We start from the raw sequence: 10,265 nt of genomic DNA, 5'->3' as shown, positions 1-10,265 counted from the left end.
TAAAAATTCATCAGTTATTGTATATGGGTTTTTAGTTTTCCAGCAACATTTGTTAAAAATGAACATTGTCTCTTTGCTGAATTGCCTTTGTACCATTGCCAAAAGAAGTTTTCTGTGTACATGGATCTATGTTAGCCTCTATTTTGTACCATGATCTACTTGTTTATCTTTATATCAGTACCGCATTGTCTGAATTACTTTACGTTTGTAATAGTGTTTGTCTTATGATTTTTTTTTTTGCAAAGTTCTTTGGACTGTTCGGGGTCCTTTGCATATGCATTGGAAGTTTATAATCAGCTTACCTGTTTATACAAAACAGCCTGCTGGGATTCTGAGATATTGGATCTATGAATCAACTTGGAGAGAATTGACTTCTTAACATCATTGAGTCTTCCAACAAATGAACATGTTATTTCTTCCCATTTGTTTAGAATTTCTTTACTTTCTCTCAGCAATCTTTTAAAGTAGAAGTCTTGCATATCCCTTTCAAATTTGTCTTAAATATTTGACATTTTTGGTATTATTATAGTATGTTTAAAAAATTCAATATACGATTTTTCATTACCAACAGAATAATTCAGTTCCATATTTAGCTCTTGTATCATGCAGCTTTGCCAAACTCACCTTCTAGCAGTAGTTTTTTTGGGGGTATATTTCATTGGATTTTCCTATATAGATAATCTCATCATTTAAAAATATAGCTGGAATTCTTCCTTTCTCACTTGAATGTCAGTTTTTTTTTTCTTGCCTTATTAAAGTAAGCAGAATCTCTGGTATATTATTGGATAGAAATGATGGGAGTGGTCATCCTTATCTTGTTCCTTATATTAAAAGAAAAACATTAAATCTTTTTAAAATTATGTGTGCTGTTAAATATAGGTTTATTTTGTGGATTCTTTTTATCAGAATGAGACTGTTGTATTCCTAAGGTTTTTATTGTTGTTGTTTTTGAACTAAGAATGGGTATTGGATTGTTATTATTTGTTTGCTAATATAATGATGTGCAATATGTTTTGAATGGCAAACCAGCTTTGAAATATTAGCATGAATCTCATTTAGTCATGAGGTATTATTCATTTTATATATTATTGTATTTAATTCATTTAAATTTTGCTTGGGAACTGGATGTGGTGGCATACACTTATAACCCCAGCTACTCAGAGGCAAGAGGTTCACAAGTTCAAGGCTATGATGGGTAACTAAGTAAGACCCTGTATCAAAATAAAAAGGACTGAGAATATGACATTAGCCTAGCCACATTAGAGCATTATCTTAGCATGTGTGAAGCCCTGGGTTCTATTCCTTTTTACAACCCCCCACAATTTTGTATAGGATTTTGCACCTGTGTTCATGAGAGGTATCACAATCTCTTGTAATGTCATTGTCTGGCTTTGATAGCAGGTTAATGCTGGCCTCAGAATAAGTTAGGAAGTATTTCCTCCTTTTCAGTTTTCTTTTTTTTCTTTTCTTTTTTTTTTAGGCTCTCTGTAATTCAATTTCTTTTTTTTTTAAGTTTTCAGTTTTCTTATAGAATTGGTATAATTCTTTTTTTCCCTACATGTTTGTTGGAATTTTCCAGTGAAGCTATCTGGATCTGAAAAAAATTTAAGGGAAGATTTTCAAGCTAAAAATTCTTTTTTTTTTTTTTTTTACTTTTTTTTTTATTGGCTGTTCAAAACATTACAAAGCTCATGACATATCATCTTCCATACATTTGATTCAAGTGGGTTATGAACTCCCATTTTTTACCCCAAATACAAGTTGCAGAATCACATTGGTTACACATCCACATTTTTACATAATACGATATTAATGACTGTTGTATTCTGCTAACTTTCCTATCCCCTACTATCCCCCCTCCCCTTCCCTCTCATTTTCCCTCTCTATCCCATGTGCTGTTGTTTAATTCTCTCCCTTGTTTTTTTTTAAATACAAATTCTCTTAAATATAAACCTGTGACTACTCAATTCAGGTTTTCATTGTAGGTGAGTTTGGTGGTATCTTTCTAGAAATTTGTTGTTTTTATTTAGGTTGATGGATTTATTGGCATATGTCCTTTTTATATCTCTACAAACTATGGTGATATCATCTTTTCTTTCCTGATATTAGTAATATGTATATTCTCTCTTTTTTTCCTCATTAGCCCAACTGGAGGTTTCCACTTTTTTTGTGTCTTCTCAAAGAACCAGTGTTTTATTTATTTATTTATTTATTTTTTATTTATTTTGTGTGTGTGTGTGTGGGCTTGGGATCAAGCCAGGGCCTTACACATGGTAAGTACACACCGTACTACTGAGTTATACCCCAGCCCAAGAACCAGCATTTAATTAGTTTATTTTTCTCTACTTTTTTCTGTTGTTTATTTATTGATCTTTTTGCTCTTTCTTCATTACTTCTTTTTCTCATTTACTCTCTGCATGTGATTTAATTATTTCTTTTACCATATTTAAAAATTTTTATACATAAAATATGCTTCTTTGAAGATTGTGATTCAAATTATTTACGCCCTGAGACATAACGATATCGAGGCACAGAGAAGTGTGCTGTAGCTCATTGGTAGAGTGTTTCCCTCACATATGAGGCACGAGGTTTGATCCTTAGCACCACATAAAAATAAATAAATAAAGATAAAAAAAAAAGAGGAACTAGCAGAAACTAATGTTTGGGGTACCTTACTTTGTTTAAATCTGTGAAATAATTTCTGAGAGCAAATCCTAAGTGTTATTTTTTTTGTTACTTTCTTTTGCTTTTTTGCAGTGGTAGGGATTGAACTCAGGGATGCTCTGCCACTGAACTACATCCCCAGTCCTTTTTATTTTGGGGCAGGGTCTCAGTTGCTGAAGTTTGCCTTGAACTTATCATTCTACTCTCTCTGTCTCCTGTGCAGCTGGGATTATAGGCACCTGTGTGCCCAGTTTTCTGGTGTTAGTTTTTTTTAGATGGACATAATACCTTTAATTTGTTTACTTATTTTTATGTGGTGCTGAGGATCTACACGAGAAGAACATGACCCTCTGAGGACTGGAATGTAAATAAATTTTTTTTATTTCAAAGGGGTTTCCTGGAATTAGTGCTTAAGAATTCAATTAGAAATGGTGAACATGAGCCTAATTAACCTAAAGTTGTCATGGCAGAGGATACTTGAGAGTTTTATATTATCCTACTGTCAGTTCAAAGTCAAGAAGTGTACCTGGTCAAGATTCTTTTTGATCTTTTTTTAGATCTTCAAAAAAACTGAAGTTCAAGAGAGCCATGCTATTATCTTTTTAGAGAGAACACACTTTCTTCTGTCAGAGTGTCACCCTGTTCCTCCTTCACATCACTTCTAATAAACTCATTGCCTGCCACTCTGATAAGTTTCTAAACTTATATCTTGATTGAAAAAAAAGTCTGCATTTGAAGGGGGTGGTCTTCATTCTATCTCAGTTTTTCTGAATGTCCCAGCCCTGTATCACTAAAAGATCCTTGCCAGCTGAAGTGCTATCAGAGACTCCCTGGAGTGCCTTCACTTCATAGTTTATACTGCTCTCTAGAGGGAAAAGACGCAGGGAATGATATTCACTAGGCACTCCGAAAGAATTTAGACATGGTGGCTGTTCAAACCTTTTGTTAAGCAGTTATGAAACCCACAAATAGGACAATATAGGATGTTAGAATGAGGACACATCACACCAGAAATTCTTAAAGGAGGAATTTCAAATCAGATATTGTGATAAGGTGTCTGCACCTGGGAAGACAAAGAGCAGAGACAAATTGTTCTTATTTTTAAAACTGTCAAGTTACACTTGTCTGCTTCTCTCTCATGTGAAATCCTCACAAAGAGAAACCAAAATCTTTAATCTGACATCCAGTTCTTGGAGAATACTGCATTTATTTGAAATGTACAATAGAAAAAAAAGAAACAGTTGATAAGGCAAAGAGGGAATGCTGGCATTAAATATGTGAACAGAGCTGAGTGCAATGGTGAACTCCTGTAATCCCAGTATCTTGGAAGGCTGAAGCAGGAGGATAATGAGTTGAATTTTAGCTTCAGCAAAGATGAGGTGTTAAGCAACTCAGTGAGAATCCTTCTCAAAATAAAATACAAAATAGGGATTGAGATTTGGCTCAGGGGTCCAGTGAGTGAATACATTTTAGAATGACTTGTTATCCAATGACAGATAAATAATCCACTCACTATTGACTAGATGCCACAATTCAATCACAAGATACCAGCTAGTTTCTATGTGGAAAATACCTGGTATCTTATAGTCAGTGTGGGGAAGATGTTCCTGCACCTCCTGTCTGGCAGGGTCACAGTGTGGGGGATTCTTTGGCAGGGCTGCACCACAATGGGTAATGTTTAGTGTTTTGTTTATGATACTCATGAGATAGATAATAGGGCATACAACAGTCAATAATAAAAGTACATGTTGCCTGAGATTGCAGGAAAATTCCCATAATGAGATTAAGGATACAAATAAGATATGTCCTGAGATGTATTTTAGTATCTCTGACAATACAAACAATAGTGTTATTTCTTAAGATATTCACAGGGAAAAGATTGCAAATCAAGGTTCCTGAGAAGAGCTTAACAATTTACACTAAGCTCCTCATTCTAAAGCCACAACCTGTCCAACATACATTCCTTTTACTAACAGAGCCTTCTTTGCCCTACACAGGAATTCATGATGAAAATAGGAAACACATAGTTAATAGTAATAGCAAATGAGTTGAAGTGCAGAGCCTGCTGTTTAATTAAAAATTATAAGGAGATAAGAATTCATAATTTGATGAAGGACCAAAGAAACTCTTTCAAAAAGCAGTTAAATAGGTCATGTGAAAAAAGAAAATTACTTTGGAAAAACAGAATAATGTAAAATTTTATATAGATATATTTTAAAGTCCGTTAAGAGTAGTAGGCTTTTAAGTCATAGGCTTTCACTCTTTTAAGTGTGTATTATTAGGACTTTAGTTTAGAAGCAAAAAAGCTTACCAATAATCATAGGTATGCTTTAAAGTTAAAAGTTAATAATAGGTCATGATACAGGTAGTCAAGTTGCATAGTCTAGTACTTAGTGATTGAAGTGAAAATGTAAAAGCTTAATCGTGATTGGCAAAAGTTACAGGAACATATTTTAAACAATGTGTTCAATATCTTATGAAGTTAATATATGTCAGAAAAGATTGCAACTCTTGAAAATTATGTAAATGAAAGAAGTTTTGGGCTTTGATGCTATTTTAATTAAATGAGTAAATACCTGTAAAATAGGTATAAAAATAAAGTCCCCTCTATGGGCATCAGATCCTTCTGAAGGCTGCTTGTAACTTGCAGCCCCTCATCCTGTCTCCTCTTCTTTTGCTGAGGCCACATATCCTTCAGTACCCAATGCCATTCATACTTCAGGACCCCTGGATTCCTTCTAGGGCTGGACACTGGCAATAATAATTAAATTTTTTTTCATTTAAATTTGAAGTTGACTCTGTTGATGGGCTGTATTGAATTATAGAAAAAAATCTATATAGACATAATGCCTGTGATTTGTGCTAATATTCTCATAGTACCCCATACCAAAGAAAAAACAGACATCATAATTTTATTATTATGCTCAAGGCACAATTGCAAATTTATTTTTTAATTCCTTATACTCTAGGTTCTGGAATACTGAGAGATCTAGAGACCTGGCACTGTTCACTTCTTGTTTATTTTATTAAACTAGAAACTTTAAAATTTAATTTTTGCTCCATTTTTTGTAGAGGAGTAGGACAATGTTGCCTCAGGGAATTACTTATGAGTGGAAGTCTCAAGCTCTTTTCTCATAAGGCCAGAGAACAGAAATATTAAATAAAATTTTAAAGTAATTGTGATACTTAATTTTTATATAAATTCACTTCTGTCTGGGCTATATCTAAATATTGGGAGGGAATTCTGCCATGAAACAATTTTATCCTGAGGCATTTAATGCAATTCACAGCAAAAAAAAAAAATAAATAAAGAAATAAAAATAAAAACAAAAAATAAAATAAATAAAAAGATTCCAAGGCTGTGGAGCATGCCTGTAATATTGTAATATCAGTTACTTGAAAAGCCATCAGAGGAGAATTTGAGACCCTTCCCCAGGACTCTATCTGTGTTACTATTAATCCTTCATTTCATTCATCTGTGGTCCTGGGACTTTGTAGTGAATAATACCCATGGATCTGATCTCCAGTATTTTTTCTTTTTTTCTACTGACAATTGAACTCAGGGGCACATGACCACTGAGACCACATTCACAGCCCTATTTCTATTTTATTTAAACACATAATCTCAGTGAGGTTCTTAGTGCCTTGCCATTGCTGAGGCTTGCTTTGAACTCACTGTCCTCCTGCCTCAGCCTCTCCAGTTGCTTGGATTATAGGCATGCACCCCTGCATGTGGTAGATCCCCAGTGTTTGATCAACAAAAACAGAACAGACAAAAACCTGTCTTTGTGTCCTTATTTGATTCTGCTCTGGATTAAATTTACTATCACTCAAACAGTAGGCCTACTGAATTAAACAGACAGTGTAGATACATAAATCAAATCAGGTTAAATCTAGGAAGCCAATTTTGAGTGAATCTGGAAAGTTGGAGACTATCCCCTGAGGGATATTATCAGGAAACTGCCCCTGCTCCAACCTGTTGCTAAGGTAACCTGTCCCAGGAATTTCCCCTCCCTACAGAGAGCTATAAGATTGTTAATGTGTCCTTGTACTCCATCCTGCCCTCCCCCCCTTAAACCCACCTATTTCTCAACTTTAGGCCATCCCACCAAGCATTTTTGGGTCTAGACATGTCCTCAGGAAGGAGAAAGATAAGGGGACAAAGGCAGGAGAACAAAGGAAGCCTAGGACATATAAAAAGGGCAGAACACCTTGCTTCTTGGGATACACTGATACCAGCTATGTCCCACTTCTCCCTTGTGGGAGAAGTCTATGTTACTCTTTTCTAAATAAATCTTGCTTTATATGCTTGCCTCAGCATGCTTCTCTAATGTTCAAACTTCAACATGTGGAAAAATAAGACTTGTCACCAGTTACCAGTGGTGTCACTACCAGCCTCAATTTTGGAGGAAGTTCCTGAAGCCCTTTCCAACCTGTCTCTTGGGTGAGAACTGTCCCAATCAAGACACAGCCAGTGATGAGGGGGCAGACTTCTACAGTATTCTATTCTTTCTGTTTTTGGAATCTTCCATTCATTGAATCCATTTCTATGCTTCCAGGTTTCTGTGCTACACTGGAGCTTAAAAAAAATATAAGGGGAACACGAAGCATCCTGAAATCCAGGAAATGGTAAGTGTGTGTTCTTATTTTGAGACTGGGTAGGGAGGCTGTTTGAAGCCAGTGGGATTGGCAATGGTGGCTGGAAACTCATAATTGTCTCCAGATTCTGGTGGGTAGAAAGTCTCTCCTTGGCAGCTTAGCCTTTAGTTTTCTCTGACTAGTATAGTGGAGCTTAGATCAGTATTTGAGACCTCAAGTCTTTTGTTCCATAATTGTATGGTATTTTCAGGGCCTTCCTGAATTCCTATGTGGGCATCTGTGTGCCATTATCTCAGCATGTCCCCAGAATATGTGGTGAAGACTGGGATAATCATCAGAAGAAGACCCCAACTTCATTAGTTGTGTTACTGTGTGAGAGAAGCTGTGGCTTTTTAAGGGACCCCTGTTCTTGTTCCTCCTAAGTGTTTATTGTTGTTGTATATATGTTTATTTATTTTATACCAGTAATTATTCCCAGGGGTGTTTATCTACTGACCCACATTCTCAACCTTTTTCTATATATTTATGTAGAGACAAGGTCTGAGTTCCTTAGAACCTCACTAACTTGCTCAAGCTGGTTTTGAACTCCACATCCTCATTCCTCCTGAGCTTTTTAAATGCAGACTAAGAAGTAACTCAAATTCTGAATGGCTATCTAATAGTTTAGCAATTATAGGTCTGAGATTAAATCCCAAATTTCCAGCTCTCTTTACATTCTCAAAGGCAGGTTTCTTGCTCAACTTGATTGAGAAAAAATAAAATAGATAGTAAAATGACAAGGCAGCTGTATAATGGACATCTTATTTAACCACACCTGAAGGTTAATGGATAGATATGTTAATGAGCACCATTAAGGCCTATTCAAATTAAAAGAACACTTGAGATTCACTTGTGGGTATACCTTCAACCAAATTCTTTGTCCTTGGGGTGAACCCAATTGGAAGTCACTGGAAGGAGGATGGGATACCAAAAGGACAAACTTCAGCCTAGTTGGTAATAAGAATGCCTTTTTAAATACTCATTTTAAATAGATTTTAACCAATGCTCTGCCAAAAACCATATTTAAACTTCAAACCTGACACACACAAAATGGGTTCTTCTGCTATCATGCCCTCTCCCACATTTTGGGAGTTGTATTTCTTCTTGCTAAAATAAATCCTATTCTTTTTACTATTACCTTCACGGAGTGTCCATAGATTTTATTTTTCAAAACTTGTGAGACAAGATCCCAGAGAAAATTGGTTAAATGGGAAATTTAGTTTCATCTCAAAACTTCAGTTTCAACATAATTATTTTTTCCCATGTTTTGTTTTAAAGGGATGCTTTATTTATTTTTTTTTTCTCCAAGAACTGCATGGCAATTTTAAAAGATTTTGCCTTATCCTTGTGAGACTTTCACATAAGAAAAAAGCAGGGAAAAATTAGATGACATTAAAAATGATGATATTTTTCTTAATAAAATAATATAGTCAATGTGTCCCAGTTGCCAGGGGCAAAATTGCAACATATGCAGTCAAGGAGAGAAATAAAAAATGTCCAAATTCTTCTACCCCTTTCAATGCTTTCTTTACTCAAATTGTTCAATGTATTTATACTCTATAGGTTCTTACTCAAGAAAATAACAATCCTGAATGCTTGGCCCTGCAGTAGACATAATCCATTCAGAGCAACAACAACAACAACAACAAAAAATAGGTTGATTAATTTACTACTAACAAACCTAGATTAATTCTAAACACTGCAGAAGTCACTTAATCATGACAGGCTAGTGACAGACTCTGTGTACTAAGGTTAAGTGTCAGAACAAAATTCTTAAACCTTAGGCTTTTAGTCCAGCAGATGCACACTCACTCAGACCATGGTGACCAGATCCAGAACCAAGGCAGGCTTCTCCTGGCTTGGATTGGACAGCATGTTAAGGAGAGAACCTTTGGAGAAGTTGTGGCTTTCACCAAAATTCAGATGTAGTGGTAGAGTTTGAGAGATGAGAAAATCTTGCAGAGGATCAGAAGAACAATGACAAGTGATGGGATATCAGGTCCTCATCAGGCTCTTCAGCTTGAGTGCATCCTAGTTTCTGCTGGCTAAATCCCTGTTCATTAGCTCTATTATTTATACTAAATTTGGGGGCTTTTAACCTCTCTTTCAATTCTTATTAGCTATCATGGGATTTCTCCATGACATCCTTTACCCTGGGGTCAGAAACTTCTGGTCTTGTGGTCTCCACTCTGATTTTCTTGTCTTTCTCTCTTATCAGGCAAGCATAGCCTGCCAGATATTTCACTCTGTTTATCAGGTTAAGGGGAAGTAACTTTTTTTTTTTTTTTTTTAGGCCATACTGGAGGACTCTTTGGGTGTGCCTGGTGTGACTGCATGTTTCAAACTGGAGTTTTTAAAATTGAGTTGTTTAAGCTCAGTGCTAAGTTCATCCTCACAGTCCCAATTAAAGACTTTTTAAAAATGTAATGGGACCTTAATTGATGTTTTTCCCTCCATATATGTAAGACCACTTTATTAAAATGACTTGTAGAAGCATTCCAAACATTTCCAGCAAACATCTTTGTCCTAGTGTGGAGGAAGATAAAGATGGGACTGGACTTGATTTAAACTATAAGGAAGTTTAATCACAAGGGCTAGAGTACATAGTGAATCTGAACATCAAAAGCCATGTGAGGAACCTGGTATATTTAAAAAAAAATAGTTATCAATGGACTTTTATTTTACTTATTGATATGTGGATTTGAGGATCGAACCCAGTGACTCAACATGCTAGGCAAGCACACTCTTACTGAGCTGAAACCCCAGTCCTAACCTGATACATTTTTAATAACCTGTTTTACATAGACATTAACCAGTAGCCTTAATACTTTTTCAATATATGTTTGGATTGAATTAATAACCCAGAAATCAGTGAAGCAAAGAATCTAATTTTATCTCCAACTGTCTTTTCAGATATCACAGTGTGTGAGTTAAGATTCCCTTTTAAAGAACTTAACTCTGTG

General features: G+C 35.4%; 1 long non-coding RNA gene across 1 annotated transcript; it reads left to right on the top strand.

Annotated features, from left to right (window-relative positions):
• The first annotated feature begins 2,484 nt into the window (after window positions 1-2,484).
• On the top strand, window positions 2,485-9,666 carry LOC144249895 (uncharacterized). The gene is made up of 3 exons (XR_013342343.1): window positions 2,485-3,028; window positions 7,224-7,293; window positions 9,596-9,666. It is a non-coding gene; the product is annotated as an uncharacterized LOC144249895 (long non-coding RNA).
• The last annotated feature ends 599 nt before the right edge of the window (window positions 9,667-10,265 follow it).

This window comes from Urocitellus parryii, chromosome 12, assembly GCF_045843805.1.
Source record: "Urocitellus parryii isolate mUroPar1 chromosome 12, mUroPar1.hap1, whole genome shotgun sequence".
Classification (NCBI taxonomy): domain Eukaryota; kingdom Metazoa; phylum Chordata; class Mammalia; order Rodentia; family Sciuridae; genus Urocitellus; species Urocitellus parryii.
This window is presented reverse-complemented; position numbering and strand designations above follow the sequence as displayed.